Source organism: Protopterus annectens, chromosome 1.part0 (genome assembly GCF_019279795.1).
Source record: "Protopterus annectens isolate FY-2018-M chromosome 1.part0, PAN1.0, whole genome shotgun sequence".
Taxonomy (NCBI): Eukaryota; Metazoa; Chordata; order Ceratodontiformes; family Protopteridae; genus Protopterus; species Protopterus annectens.
In genome coordinates this window covers 881,364,700-881,381,571 of record NC_056725.1, presented here as the reverse complement: position 1 = coordinate 881,381,571, position 16,872 = coordinate 881,364,700, and the positions used below count along the sequence as shown (strand labels likewise).

At 38.7% G+C, this 16,872-nt stretch overlaps 1 protein-coding gene across 2 annotated transcripts in view; it reads left to right on the top strand.

The window, feature by feature from the left end:
- Positions 1–16,872, top strand: part of LOC122795591 (sialin-like) — a 711,524-nt gene that overhangs the window by 239,660 nt on the left and 454,992 nt on the right. The gene's annotated exons all lie outside the window — the stretch shown is intronic.

Here is a 16,872-nt window from a genome sequence, read left to right as displayed (position 1 = left end):
TCCATTAAATTAAACTCATCTTTTGATAAATTGAAAAATCTGTTCTTCTTATTAGCATTTTAATATGAATATATGTCGGAAGAACAAGCCCTTCCAAATGCTGACAACATAGGGTGAAGTGGGGAGGTTAAAACAACTCTTTTTCTTAAGTAAATCCCTTGAACCAATCACAACATTATTTATCTGGTCTTTAAAAAATAATTGTAAATTCAACCTCCTGGTGAAAAGCTTAAGTTCCATAAGCACATCAACCATACTCACTCTAAAAGAAGGCACAAACTTAAAGCCTAAAGCCTTTGTTAAGAAGGGAAAAATATGTTTTATCAACTTTTACATCACTATAATTAAAAATATTAAAACTTTGATACTTTACTGTATTCCCTTCACAAATTAACTCCAAATCATCTGACACACTATTACTCTGTTGACTCAATTGTTGTATTCTCTCCTCATCCTCCTCCCTCTGCCTTTTCCTCACTTGGGGCATGGGATTGGAGTAAAAAATTCCTCTGCTTATTCCTATTTTCTATCCTTTCAGACCTCCTTAAGGGTGGGTCGTTAAGATCATAATATGCTGAATTGCTACTGTGTACATTCAAAGAATAGGAATCCTGCTCACAATTATAACTCCTTTCATTATGATCCCTATTACTTATCTTGTACTGGCTCATTCAAATAATTGTAATAGGGCATGTATGGGCAGTCTATTCCAGAGTATAGGGAGTCTCTGGGTCAGGAACCTATACCTCCAGCATGTTTTGTTTATTATGATGACAAGGTTTAGATCCCTGGAGCATGTGGCTTTAAGTGATTGGGATTTCTTTAAGTGGAGCATGTCCAACAGCTCAGGGTTTGACATGGCCTTGTATGTTAAGCTGAGATCGCTTCTGAGTAGAAGATATGCCACAGAGTATAGCTGGAGTTTTTTTAGATGGTCAGCATAGGGCATCTGCTTTAGGCCTGTGATTTGTTTAGTGAGATATTTCTCCGGCCTTTCCAGGTGTTGCAGTTGTCTTGTGAGGTACATACCAAATGGGGCGTTGTACTCTATAATGGGTCTAATGAGGGATGAGTACAGTCGGACAATGACCTCCTTTTTTCTGGATTTCAACCCCCCCCCCCCCAAGCTTTTAACCTATTCGGAAGCTTATACAGTCTTAGGCCTTTAGGGATCCATATATTTTTAATGCTTTCATTCAAGCACAAGTTGTCACACTGTAACCCTTGTACCTTGAGGACTTTCATTTCAAGATCGTTCATTTTTTTCTATGTCGGGTCAAGTTATTCAAACCGTGAGTAGAAAAACTGATTTCAGTCCTAATCCAATCATGAAAATTAAAGTTCTCATTATTAGCTCATTCTAAATCACTTGCACACTGATTCACTTTACAGCTGGATCCATTCTGTACTGTGTGTAATGGAATAACATCAGAAATATCCCCCTGATTGGCCAGTCTCATAGTGCTATGTCTACTTACTGGGGATATTAGTGGCACAGAACTACAGGAATGGGAGAGTGTAACCTGGTGAAGTGCTCCAGGTCTGAAGTCAGAGAAGTGTCAGTGGCATAAATGTTAATCTGGCCACATCACATAGTACTGGCTCTCTGGATAGAGATTGGCCACACCAGATAGTGGTAGCTGTGTGGATAGAGTTGACAGTGAGGCTTCCTTATTACAGTTTTGTGTCATCTGTGTATTGTTGGCCTGTGACTGACCACTTGTATCCTGAGCCTCCCATGACCATGGATAACATGGCCTGTAGAGGCAGACTAGAGAAAAGTTACCACATATCTTATATATGCAGCAGTAGATCTAGTGTTAACCACATGTGACATGAGTAGCACCATCTCTTTTCTGTCCCTTTACTCCAAGTGACTGTGGAGATGCTACATGTCATTCTGCAGGCAATTCAAGTATTGCACATTGTCATGTAGGCCTTGTAGCATGCTCACCATGTCCACACTGTTGTGGGTAGCGGCTGTCTGTTCCTGGATCCCTAACATACACATCTTGCTGACTAATGCTAAGTGTTGAACCTAGGTCAGGGACATATCTGGAGTACTGAAGCTCTGCCGACCATCATGCCTCTCCTCTATAGAGTGTACATGTACATCAGAGACAATGGGTTTCTTGTGGTTCACTTATGAATTCTGGGATGGGGACTCTTGTATAGCCTCCGTGGTTCTGGCAAATATGGGACATCTACCAAACACTGGTGAGGCTGGTGGTTTGGCATGTCCTTTCACTGCCTCCTCATATATGAGGAGGTGTGTGAATGAGTAATCCAGTGCTAGTATTGTTATCACTGCCACTGTGTCATCAAACTGTAGCCGGTGCACATTGCCCTCATCATAAGTCAAAGGTGATCTGCTGGCATCTGGCATGTGATGTCCAGTTGTACTGGACTTCCTACCAGTACATAAAGAAACAAGCATAAAAATAAGATACCTACAGCAGAACTCAAACACACACATAAATACCATCATGGCAATCATACTTGTAGAAGACACCGTCTGTGACTAGCTTGTGAACATCCATATACATTGCAGCTACAGAACAGAAGTAAATGGAAGACAGATATGCAAAAGCCTCTTGCAGAATAAGTCGTACCTCAGGTACAGTATACAGTACAATATAGAAATACTACCATTATTACTAACCTGATGCTTTCCCTACAGACAGTCATGCAGTCATGGTCAGCCCAGCTCCCACACCAACGTCTCACCTCCAAGTCCAGACAGGGACACTAGAAACTCTTCCATCTCAATGAGCTGCTTCTGTGTTGGTGGACCACTTCCTGGGGTGGACATGTCCTTTGCTATTCCTTGTGAGTTGTTCTCATCATTCAATATCAGATCAATTGCCCTTCACTCTACCTGCTGTAGAGACCTGTTATAGCATCTCATAGCACTAATGTCCACCCTGCACTGTTTTCTGTCACATCTGGCCCTGACAAACCTTTCCTGTGTTACCGTTGGTCAGGAGATGCATTCCATGTGTGCAGAGAGCCTGCTATAGCATGTTTGCTCTCTGGACTTCTCCAACCTTTGCATCTCTCATGGGCCCATGGCAAAATGTGTTCAGCTGTGCATTACACATTTCAGTTAGTGTGTGCCCATGGCTGTTTGTGGATGTTCCCTATGAATATGGGTTGTCTCTTCCTCATTTTATGATCACATATTAATGACTGTGTGTGCATGTCAGTTTGTGGCTGACACATATGTATGTAGGCTGCCCCTACCCCCATTTGATGGCCACTTACTTGCACTTTGTTGGGCTATGACCAGTCCTTCTTTTCCCATGCAAACTACAACAAAGGGTATATTTGCCACACTGGAGACAGAGGTGCTACTGCAAGTCCTATGCACACATGGCAGGTATATCCTTGACAGGAGCAAAGCAGAGAAGGCCTTCTGTAACAAGGTGTGGCAGGGACTATTGTAGGACATAAATGCAATGAGTTTGCATAATAGGACAGTAATATATGTATATCACAAGATCACCAACATTATATTGCATGATATGACTAATATACAGGAAATTACCAGAGAGAGAGAGAGAGAGGGAGAGGTAGACCACAGGATGTGCCCACCAACACAGAGTTGTCGCTCATAGATGGAGGAATATCTATTTGGAGAATGTAAGAGAACCCTCATACCTGGTAGTGTCCTGGATATGGAACCTGGGCTAGATATGGAAACTGCATGCGAGTCTAAAAGGAATGCAGCAAGTTGGTACTGGCATGTTCCTTTACTTTAGAACAGTGACCCAGCTAGTGTGAGTGGTTGAGTCAACAGAGCACATATGCATATCTATGTTCTAGGGACATCAGGACTGGAACATAGTCAGCCTACACCACATGGAATGTATACACCCATAGGTTATGTATAGTACTGACATGTAGTAGTTTGTGTGCCACATGGTGGTGGGAGTGGAACCTATGATACAACATTGCCACAGTTATGTTATCTGTATGCTGTCATAGGTTCACTGGTAGAGGCTCCAGCACAACACAAGACAGAACATGCCTGGTATCAGTGGGTAACTGGTGGCTGATGATATTGGCACCACATACATGGCATATTCTGATGATGCAGTGGTACTGTTGGCAATACTAAAATGGAGTGCGTGCTCATCTTTCCCACTGCTGAAATAACAGCAAAGGGACAAGAAGAACTTCCAACATCCCTGCTTTTAGTGCTGGACATTCTGCCCATATTAGTGCCAACCATGTTACATAGGAAGTCACCACCACAGATGTCATCAGTGAAAAGCAGTGCCACTGAGATTCATGTACTCACCATTACTGAGAGATATGTCATTGGCCATTGCCACCTTGACTTCAGGATATTCTTGTGGCCTGGGTGTCACCTTGGCATAAGTCAGTAGATGTGCAGGTAAGTGATCAAGGCACAGATGGCTACTAATAACAGCATGTCAGCAGTGTTAAACATGTTGTGTGGCCTGCATGAGGAACGGCAATGGCTGCAGGTTCTGCAGGATATCCTACAATGCATGCAGAGTGACAAAGCACATAGGGACCTAAAGCAGATATTCCCAGTGTAAGCAGTGATGTCCAACTTGACAAACACAGGTGCCTCCATGAAGGTGCTATCAAATGCCCATCTTGGTGGTGCAGTGGGGTGGATGGATGGTACATGGCCACAAGCCAGGCTTACCCAGATGGCATACAGTATTCCAGAGACAGTATTGCTGTCCCCATTGTTAATGGCTGTCATTTCTCCTAGGCGTGGACACTCCAAAGGCTGTGAATGATGCTCTAGTGTCTGTACTATGGAACACCCCACTGGGCCAGCCACTCAGAGTCTCACATTCCTATGCCATCTGACTCCCCTATTGCCCTACTGAATGCAATGTTTACCAATAACTATTCAAAGGGTAATGAACATTGTTCTACTGTCTCCTCACAAGAGGGCCATAGCTGGGTTCCGATACATGATATTGAAGTGATACCACATCCATCTGACAGGATGCCTCCAGTCCTGATTCCACAGGGCCACATTGTATGGTGTAATTAATAACCAACTAACTAACTAACTAAATAAATAAGTAAATAAGTTTTTATTTTAAGAGGCTACTGTGAGGAAAAGATTCAGAATATTATAGAAACTGTTATAAGTGTATACGTGATTTTTAACTAGAGCTAGTGTGATGTATTTTTTAAGGACTTGAATCCTGTTATCTTTGTTCTGGAATATAATCATTAGGGAGTTAAATAGGAATGTTATACATAAGAACTGAGATATTTTGTTAAGTTATGTTTCACTTGCATCTGTAGTGTGAGATTATTTTAGGATCACATTTAGAAAACAGCTTCCATGGAGAAGGAGATGCAGGCCTGTCTATAACCCAGCTGACCCATGTTTGACTGGTAGTCCTGGATTCAACAAATTGGCTGTGGAGAGACAGAGTGAGAGAGAGAGAGAGAAAGAAAGAAAGAAAGAGAAAAAGAGAAACATGGCAAGGTGGAGCTTGCTTGTCTCTGTCTGGTGGGTAGATTATGGGGACACGCCTAAACTGTGCACTTCATGTTAAATCCTTGGTGGAGTCTAAAATTTACTGACAATGCTTTTCCTTCAAGGAGGAAAGATGACTGTGAGGATACCTCTTGCAGAAGCAGGAGACACAACTGTCATGTGCACCCACTATATGTCATTTTCTGGAACACTGCAGCATGGATAATGGAGACGTGGTAGGCCCTAAGGCTCCAGTCCATTTCCCCATGCAGGGTGACAGCACCAGTCCTGCTGCTGAGCAAGGAATGAACGAGCAAACAGTTGTTGCCTGCTAAAGAGAATGGGTTCCCAATTTGAAATGGGAGAAGCAGGAGTGAGGCTTAAATGTCAATGGAGATTGAAGATCCCCCCCAAAAAATTAGAAGTGCAAAAATGAAAAATGAAAGATTTGTTGGATTGTAACAGTTTCAGCTTTACTGAAGATAAAGTACAAAGAATGAAAATGGAAATATTTGTAAATCTTCCATTTCAGCCTTTTGCTGACTCTCTCCCTCCCAGTGACAAGCCATGCTGTGCAACCGCCACCTAGTTGCCTGGAAATTAATTATAAATATTTTTAAAACAGTTGTAATGTCACACTGTTTCCACCTTTTAAGTCATATGTAGTCAGGTATATTTCAAGTGCAGCATGCTAACATCAGTGAATGAATTCTTTTACGTCACAGTTATAGATGACATAGCCTAAGTTCTGTTTTTGTTTAATTTTTCAATATTAAACTAAAAAATGGACTCTGATTATGAATATTCAGAGACCAAAGTACAATAGACATGGATTGCCTGTGATGGGTAGTAGAACTAGGATGGAACAGTTACTGCAAACATGATGAAACCATAGAAAGCAATGAATTGAGAATGTAGCACTAGCCTGGTGGAGAAGAACTTCATTTATAAGGGGTTTACACTGAAATAATGAATAATATATCATAGGCAACAGTAATTAGGAGTTTGTAGTTGTCAGGTGATTTATAAACAGTACTGTTAGGTGAACTGCAAACAAACAAAAAGAACATAGTCATACAGAGTCTGTGCTGGTAATGTTTTATTCACAAATTAAAAGATAAGCGCTTTCGTTTATGTTTCAAAAACTTCATCAGATAAAAAATGTAATCAACCCAAAACTTATATAATAAAGTTAGAATCCTATGGCGACCCAACCTCCAGCAAGCCATCCAGTCAAACCTGACCAACCAATCATGTGATGGTCAAGCCCCCCCCAAAAAAGAGGTGACATTCATTCATCAATGAAACCATCTTAATATCTGTAGATCAGAAGATGTGTATGTAAATTTAAGAAGCATTTCCAAGTGTAGGCATGTGCATATAAATAGTGAGCATGTACAGGCAGCAGTGCCATTTTGAGAGAACAGCCAGAGTGTTAACGTGTATGAGTGTGGTAGTCAGTCTGTTTATAAGTTTAAGCTTAAGTTACTAAGCATAATTTCTGATGTGTTTGTGTGTAATAAATCTGCTTGAATGGAACCCATGAATGCTCATCTGTTTTATCCTGACCAGAGGAGCGACATGGTGTCAGAACTGGAATTAAGGGAACAGCTTCAAGCCATGAGGGGCAGAGTTGAAGATGAAGGCAGATTAAGCTGTTTGAAACGGAGCTCAGACAAACAAAAAAGGGCCAGAAACAAATTTAAGGTAAAAAAACTGCACAAATTATTTATTTGTCAAAGAAAATGAAACAGCACATGTATAAGGCACAAAACACATTATTAATCAAACAAGTAGCACAAAGCTTATTATTAATCAAACAAAAGGCACAAAATGCATTATTAATTAAATGAAATGTTCAAAACTATGATATTTGATAAAATTAGCAGAGATATTCATATGGGGCTCAGAATTACCTTTGATTTGCATAACGAGCATGTTTAAAGTAAAACGAGCACAAGAAAAGTACAGTGAGCATGATGACAGGTTAAATGGGCAAAACGAGTACAATAAGGGGACAAATTAAGCATAAAGAGCAAGGTGGCTGCATTTTTTTTAGCAAAACTGCGTTTGGGCACAAATTACTATTTTGCATTGACTGAAGCCATTCAAAGCATAACTAGGGTTGTTCGAAGTATCTAAGTGTGCAAAGTGTTTGCAGAGTGTGTACTTTATTACAGTGCAATTATTTCAAAGTGTTTGCTGTGTGCAAAGTACAGTTATTTTGCAAAGTACAGTCAAAGTACAGCCATTTTGAAAAGTTTCTTGTGCTGTGTACATTTATTCGTAGAGTGCCACCATTTCAAAGTGTTTCTTACACTGCACAGAGTTATTTCGCAAAGTACAGCCATTTTGAAAGGTTCTTGTGCTGCGTACAGTTTATTTGCACAGTGCATTCATTTTGAAGTGTTTCTTACTCTCAGCTTCTTGTGTTGTGTACAGTTTATTTGCAAAGTACAGTCATTTCAAAATATTTCTTACACTAAGGAGTGGTTTCACAAAGTACAGTGATTTCAAAGTGTTCTTCTGCTACAGAGATTTAGTTGGCAAAGTGCAGTTATTTCAGAGTTTGTTGTGCTATTGGGCATAATTACAAGTACTAGCATACAGTTCTGGCATATATATTTATGTGTGTGTATATGTTCATACATAATTTCAAGCACCTTCACTACTGTGTGTTGACATGGCAGAGGAATTTTGCAGACCCAGTCCACCTGTGTTTGACCATAATATACCAGAAAATTTGGAGTATTTGTGCAGGAATATGATATTTTCATACAAGCAGCTTTTTCCTGACAGAGATACACATACAAGGACATTCATTTTCCTTAACTTAGCTGGGTCAGAGGCTATTGAAAGAGACCATTCATTTGTGTGTGCATCAAAGTATATGCAGGAGAGGGGGAAACCTGCCATATTGTGGTACCAGCTAAATCAAGGGAGGACCCCGAGTGCTTAAAATGTAAATTTAGAGAAATGTGCAACCCCCAGACAAATGTTACATTACTGAGGCACTTATTTTATACAGAGACTAAAAGCCAGGTGAAACTTTTGCAGCTTATATCACTGACTTGAGAAATAAGGCCAACAATGTGCAGATTTGGTGATTTGAAAGATGAGTTAATAAAGGACAGGCTTGTGTGTGGTGTTAATAGTGCTGCCGCAAGAAAGATTTTTCTTTGTGACAGTGATTTAACATTAAGCAAAACCATAGAGATTTGTCAAATCCATGAGCTCACAGAAAGGCACACAAGTATGCTTGCAAGTGATAAGAGCATGGTTTCAGCAGCCTCTAGAGCAAATGTAGACAGCAAGCAACACGTGGTAAGCAGAAACAGGCCTAAGCATGTGGCAGCTGCAACCCCTGCGTGTCTGGCAAGGAGAACCCATAGCTTTCTAGCAAGTTCCAAGACTAGCTCAGTAAAAGGGGCATGCTTAGTGCAGTATAAGGGTGAGTCAGCAAAGCCCAAGTCAAGTCTTATTGTTAACTATCATAATTGTGGAGCCAAGAATGAATCAAAAAGAGAGAAGTGCATAGCATTTGGACAACAATGCCACAAGTGTAAAGAATGAAACTACTTTCAAATGTTTTGTAAATCAAGCGAGCCTCATTCAGTTATTAAGAAAGGTCACTTAAAAAAGCAAGTTGATCATGTAGAAAGCTGCAACCCTACTTTCTATGTAGATGGTGTATCAGAGGTCAGTGATAAGATTAATGTAGTAGATTTATTGGCAAAGAATGAAGTATTTTGTACTTTTCTGATCAATGGCAAACCCATAGAGCTCAAAGTAAACATTGGTTTGAAGTGTAATGTAATGTTAGTAAAAACATTTGCTAAAGTAAGGGCTGATGAACAACTTAATTTGGCCAATTGTGTGAAGCTTGTTGCTTATGGAGGTGAAGGCTCAGTAATGCTTTCATGCTATTTGGTTGGGAACAGTTACAGCTTGCAATTTTACATAGTTCAAATACCTTTCAGTCATTATTAGGTCTCAGAGACAGTTTGGGAATGAAATTGCTTTCTTTTACCAAATAAGTCCATCATGGAAGCACATGTCCCAGTTCCAGCTTCAGTGATGCTATTTTCTCAGAGTATGCTGATATTTGCAATGAAAAGCTAGCCAACCTTCCAGTTGTGTACTCCATGAAAGTAGACCCAGAGGTCAGTCGAGTTGTCAGTCCAGCAAGAAGATAGCTATGCAGGACAAAGTCAAGGTCCAGTTAGACATAATGGTGCACCAAGGTGTAATTTGTCCAGTCACAGAACCAACTGAGTAGGTGTCTTCCATGGTAGCTGCTCATAAGAAAAATTCAGATGAAATCAGAATATGCATTGACCCAATAGACTTGAACAAGGCTTTAAAAAGACCTCATCATCCTATGTGTACAGTCGAGGAAATTGCTACCTTCATGCCAAATGTCACTGTTTTTTCTGTCTTAGATGCAAAGAGTTAATTTTGGCAAGTAATGCATGATCACAAATCTTCACTAATGACTAAATTCAGTACCCCATTTGGTAAATACAGATTCCTCAGGATGCCTTTTGAAGTATATTCTGCCAGTGAAATCTTTCAGCATGCAATGGATCCATTTTTTTCAGGCTACCTGTGTGCAATAATAGTTGATAATTTACTGGTTGGAGGTAATGGTGAAGCATAGCATGACAGAAACCTCAAGAAAGCTCTGGACAGAGTTCGTGAAGTGAATTTAGAGCTCAATCCATTGAAATGCAAATTCAGACTACCAGAAGTTACTTATGTAGGTCATTTATTTACCAGTACAGGCTTCTAAACATGCAGCCATTCTTGAGATTCCAGCTCTAGACAATGTCTAAGCCCTACAGCGTTTTCTTGGTATGGTTAACTATTTGGGCAAATTTATCCCTGACTTTAGTGAATTATCAGCACCTTTAAGAGAGCTGACGCATAAAAATGTTGCCTGGTCATGGTTGGAACAACACCAAGAGCATTTGATAACCTCAAACAGCAAATTGCTAAACCACTTACATTAAGATACTATGATGTCCACAAACCAGTATTTCTTTCCTGTGATGCTTCAAAGTTCGGTCTTGATGCAGTTATTCAAGAAGGCAGACCTATTGCCTATGCATCTAGAACTCTTACTTAAACTGAGATGCAGTATGCTCAAATTGAGAAGGAACTTTTGGCAATTGTGCTCGCATGTTCGAAGTTCCATGATTATATTTATGGTCGAGCTATCCAGATAGAAACTGACCATCAACATCTAGTCACTATTTTAAACAAGCCTATGCATTCAGTCCAGCAAGACTACAAAGAAGGATGCTTACATTGCAAAATTATGATTTCAAAATGGTCTGTACAAAAGGCACACTTCTTTATCTGGCTGATACCTTATCCAGATTGCTCAGAAATACCACGGAACAGCTTGATGCAGAGAATTTTGGCTTTGATGTCATGGAAGTGCGTCATTTTTCTGCCATGAGACTTGATGAGTTAAGAGATCATACAAAGACTGATCCAGTTTTGCAAAAGCTCAGCCACTTCATCAATGTAGGATGGCCATCAAAGCAATCCTGTGTACCACTAGAAGTACAACCTTACTTTCCATACAGAGATGAGATGCTGATGGAAGATGGTATCATTTTCAAAGGTCCAAAAGTTATTGTTCCTACTTCTTTACAACATGAATACATTCAGATTTTGCATCGTGGCCACCCATGTTCCAGTTCTACCAAAAGAAGGGTGAGAGGACTAGTATGTTGGCCTTTGCTAGCAAAGGACATTGATAAAGTGCTTTCTTCTTGTTCAGTATGCAACAGTACTAAGCTGCATTTGCAAAAAGAGCCACTTCAGCTAAGCCAAATTCGTGAACTACCTTGGCCAACAGTAGCAACTGACATATTTGAGTGGAACAATCAACATTACTTAGTGTTGGTAGCCTCTTATTCAAACTGGTTTGAGATCGATTTGCTACCTAACCTAACATCCAGTGCTGTTATCACTAAGATGAAATGTCATTTCTCAGTCCATGGTAGTCCACAAAAAGTTATTTCTGACAACGGTTCTCAGTTTACCAGTCGACTGTTTCAGAGATTTGCAAAAGAGTGTGACTTTATCCATGTTACTAGTAGTCCTGAATATCTACAGTCAAACGGCCTTGCTGAACATGCAGTACAGAGTGCAAAGCTATTATTAGAGAGGTCAAAGCATGACAATACTGATATCATCTTGAATTTATTTAATCTCAGAAATATATCCTGTGACAAACTACTTGGCTCACATGCTCAGAGACTTCTATCTAGGCAAACCAGAACAACCTTGCCTATCTGTTCTAGTTTGTTGGTGCCTAATGCTAAAAACAACACAGCAATCAAAGCCCAACTTTTTAAGAACCATTCTTCTCAGAAGTCCAGCTATGATAAAATGAACAGATTTCTTTGTTCTTTAAAACAAGGATAGACAGTGAGGATGCAAATGGCGAAAGGCTTTGATCGAATTGGTCAAGTGAGAAGTATATGTGCCAAGCCAAGAGCCTACTTAGTGGAATCTGAGGGTATAGAATACAGGAGAAACCACAGACGTCTTCTTTCTGTGTCAAAAATGATATCGCAGCATTGTACCTGTGATATAGACTCTAGATCTCAGAGCAATCCAATGTCCATACCGAAGAACATGTCTCAGTATCCATTCTTGTTCCTGATGATGTCGCAGTTGTCCCCAAAGCTGAACATTCCTTGAAGACAGTCCACATTGCTAGATTCAGTTCTGACTTTTATGTTACATGATCAAGATGCATTTCCAGACCTAGTGTAAAATACACAGCAACCTGGACATGATTGTTTTATATGTGTCTGATTTTGTATGACTGCATGTCAGATAATTAGTTCTGTGTAATTGCATTTCAAAAGATCTTTTTTGTAAATTGCATGACATTGAATACTGTCATTTCATATGTGGATCATTTCTCAAAGACAGAGGATGTAGATCAGAGCGTGTGTATGTACCTTTAAGAAGCATTTCCAGATGTCAGCACATGCATATAAATAGTGAGCATGTGCAGGCAGCAGTGCCATTTTGAGAGAACAGCCAGAGTGTTAACTTGTACGAGTGTGGTAGTCAGTCTGTTTATAAATATATTTAAGTTACAAAGCCTCATTTCTGATGTGTTTGTGTGTGATGAAGCTGCTTGAACTGAACCCACAAATGTTCTTCTGTTTTATCTTGACCAGAGATGAGCGACAATATCATACTAATACAGATTGAAGTTGTTAAATAAATGTTGTGAACATTTTCTTAAAATTAATTACCATGTGCAATCTTTAAAAAAAAAATTGATAGAAAAAACACACTAACTACTAGGACGTTAAAATCCAAGTTTCTGGAACACGTAAAGGACATTCATGTGTTCAAACTAGGACTGCTCTATCGCAACAAGCAATTTCTCTCAAAGCACACTAAAACCACAATAGCTAGGACACATCTACTCTCTACCCTCCTCTACACATCCGCAGTACTAACTAACCTTCTTAAAACTGACCTAAACAAACTAGAATCTTGTTATAATAAGATTGCTAGATTTGCTACAGAATCTTCATATGGAACACATCACTGTGCTTCTCTCAAAAAGCTAAACTGGCTGGAGCTCCCTCTGCTACTCCGACTCAATCAGTTGTCACTAGCACACAAGTTATACCACTACTCTGACAAAATCCCAGCCCTCCAAAATCTTATAATTCCTTACACCACAACAAGAACCTTGAAATCTAGCAACCAAAACTTCCTAGAAGCCACCAAACATAAAAATGAGGCAGGGAAATCTCTCTTCAGCTACTTTATTTCTAAGCTTTGGAATACCCTACCTGACCACCTAACATCCGACAACTCCACTACACAATTTGAAAATCTCCTAAAATCCTACCTCATGAACAACTGGCTATGCTCCTGTCACCCCTGGATAAACACGGGCATACAATCAATGAAACATAACACAACCATATGTGAAGTCTAGTTATTCTCCCAGTTTAAAATATAGACATGACTAACTTCTCTTCAGTCCCTGGTTCAAGTGTGACTTCAAAATATTGAATGTATATGTTTGCAAAAGTACTGCATGTATTAAAGATGAGAGACGCCTCAGACCAGTTGTATCATATCCTGAAATTGTAACTATGTACTGTTTGATTTTTGCTAATACTGTTCTGCCTGATTAATGTATGTATATATCATTGTTCTTAAATTACTGATTATGTATTTAATCTGGAGCTTTTCTCCCTGGGCCTCCTCTGAAAATGGACATGTGTCCAGTCGGACTTTCCCAGTGAACAAATGTAAAATAAATAAATAAATACATTTTAAACAGGCATATAAATAAACCTAAAAACAAACAAACCACGGCAAAGCATCACCACTCCAGCCACTTTATTGACAATTCCAATTCATAAAAGATTAATGTATGTATATATCATTGTTCTTAAATTACTGATTATGTATTTAATCTGGAGCTTTTCTCCCTGGGCCTCCTCTGAAAATGGACATGTGTCCAGTCGGACTTTCCCAGTAAACAAATGTAAAATAAATAAATAAATACATTTTAAACAGGCATATAAATAAACCTAAAAACAAACAAACCACGGCAAAGCATCACCACTCCAGCCACTTTATTGACAATTCCAATTCATAAAAGATTAATGTATGTATATATCATTGTTCTTAAATTACTGATTATGTATTTAATCTGGAGCTTTTCTCCCTGAGCCTCCTCTGAAAATGGACATGTGTCCAGTCAGACTTTCCCAGTAAACAAATGTAAAATAAATAAATAAATTTTAAACAGGCATATAAATAAACCTAAAAACAAACAAACCACGGCAAAGCATCACCACTCCAGCCACTTTATTGACAATTCCAATTCATAAAAGACTATTGACAATTCCAATTCATAAAAGACTAAATGCTTTCGCCAAGTGAATCCAGGGCTTCTTCAGACTAATGGTAAAAAGCCAACAATCCTTCTTAAATATTAAAATCACATGATTAATCAACTAATTAACAAATTAAATAATGTTGCCTTAAAGCAACTAACCTATCTAAAACTTGTAAAACACATAAAATACTTGACTTCATAAAATATTACATCAATAAATCTACTAACTGAAATGAATGAAATAATGGAATAAATAACAGCCTTTTTATTCATGCAGTTACTAACACATTAAATACTCTATTCAAAAACACATTAAAAATGAAAAATAAAAGCATATCGTATCAAATTTCAGTCACTCTCTTTTTTAATGTGCCTATAATAGAGCAACAATCATTAATACCAGGGGGCTTTTTTTGCATTCAGTCTAAGTTGCCACATTGTTTCTTTGACTCCAGGAGATTGTTGCAATCACCTCCCTTGTGGTCCACATTTATTTTATCAACAACAAAAAACAGAAAGCTTTTGAAATTTTTACATTTAGTACTGTGCATATACAAACCATTCGTAACTTTTTTTATTTCGTATGTCCCTTACATGTTCCGCTATTCTGTCAAGCTTTCTATGCTTAGTTTTACCAGCATAGAATGCTGTGCAACATAAACACATTGCCACATAAACAACCAGTCTGGTGACCTTCCAGGGCATTGTATATTCCTGGTGTGCCCTCTAAATGAAACATAGGGACCATTGTTAATATAGTTACAGTATCTATATGTGCCACATTTTTTCATTTCAGATCTATAGTTTGTCGAATTGTTATTTTTCTGTCTTTCAAACAAATTTTTTCAAGTTAGTCCCCTGCTATATTTTACTTGAGGTTTACTACCCAATATTGCTTTTAGTTACTGTGGAAAAGTGAAGTCCCATGCCATTTTGGTTGTACTAACTATTGAATAACCATAGTTCCCATCATTTCACTGGTTTCTGTAATCAAACTAATGGTTTGTCGGACTGATGTTAAAATCAGGGTGAATGCACTGGAATGTCTTCTTATTACTTAATATCTAGTCCTCTGAATTAGCTTAGATGGGACCCCCTGGCTAAAAACATACCAATTAACATCTCCATTTCAACAAATAATTTGTCGTCACTTACTAACCTAGACAGCCTCAACATCTGTCCTTTAACCACACTTCTTTTTTGATGGGGATGGTGACAGCTGTCATAGTGCAACAGTAAATAAGAATAAGTCATTTTTCTGTATATACTGGAACATAAAGCAACTTTTGTTTGTATAAAAATGTATCTAAAAACTATCTTGTTACACTGCCATTTGTAAGTAAACTTCAAAAAAGGAGTTGTATTGTTCAAAAATTCAATAAATTGTGAGATTTCTTCTTCGTCCCCCTTCCATAATATTAGAATGTCATCTAAAAACCGCAAATATGACTGAATCTTGGGACTGTAAGGGGAAGTAAAAACAAATCTCCTTTCCCACTCTATTAATACCAAATTGGCAAAAATGGGGGCGCACCTTAAACCAATCACTACCCCCGAAGTCTGCCAATAGTACTCACCATCAAAGTACAGGAAAGAGAAGCTTCTTGGATTTATAAGATGAAGAATTTAAAACCCGTTGGCCTTAATGACCTTTGACATTAAGCTTTTGCTTTACGTTCATGATATTAGCTATTTAATATGTATTTTGTGAAATGTAGCGTTTCAGTATATTCTTCTTATGTGTTTTTAAGACTATAACCAGTCAGGTTTTTCTAAGTATTACTTAAATCTGTATCTGGGCCTGATTGTTTCTCCTTGAATGGCTTAGTACCTGCAGTGCAATAGAGTATTTCTTTGTGTTTTCTACCTAATAAAATAAAGTTTTGTATTTCCATTGTTGCAGTACATTTCCATGTTGTATTGGAAATTGTTAAGTACTAGTCTGGTTGTCATTTGCTTCTGCTGTGGGTTATTAGCTTCATTTGTTTCACAAATGCTGCTTTACTGGACTTCCAGACTTAGGTGATTGCAGACTGGTCTGTTGTAATTCTGCTGTTGAATTTGCATTTGGATTGTATGACAGTTTCGGAAGCCTGACTTGAAAAATATGTGGTCTGCCATTTGTATAGTGATACTAGAGAGCATGTGCTAGGCTTTAAAATAAAAGACAGTGGAAGTATGAAGCTGGAAAGAAACTAACTTTGAAAATGTGGATTCTTTGTGAACCATCCAACTACTGATGACATGATTATGAGTATAATTAAAACCAGGTAGTCAGGGCAGCTTGTGGTCTGATAGGGGGTTAAACTCACTGTTGGTGAAAGAAAAGTGAACAAGGGGGCAGAGGTAAGAGGGCAGAGGTATGGGACTAAGAAGCATCTTTGCTTAATGTAATAGATGGAAAAATTTGGAAGACTGGAGGAGAAGCTGTTTCTTTCTTTCTGTACCTTCATTAGAATTAAAAGGTAACAAAAGCACTCAGAATTAA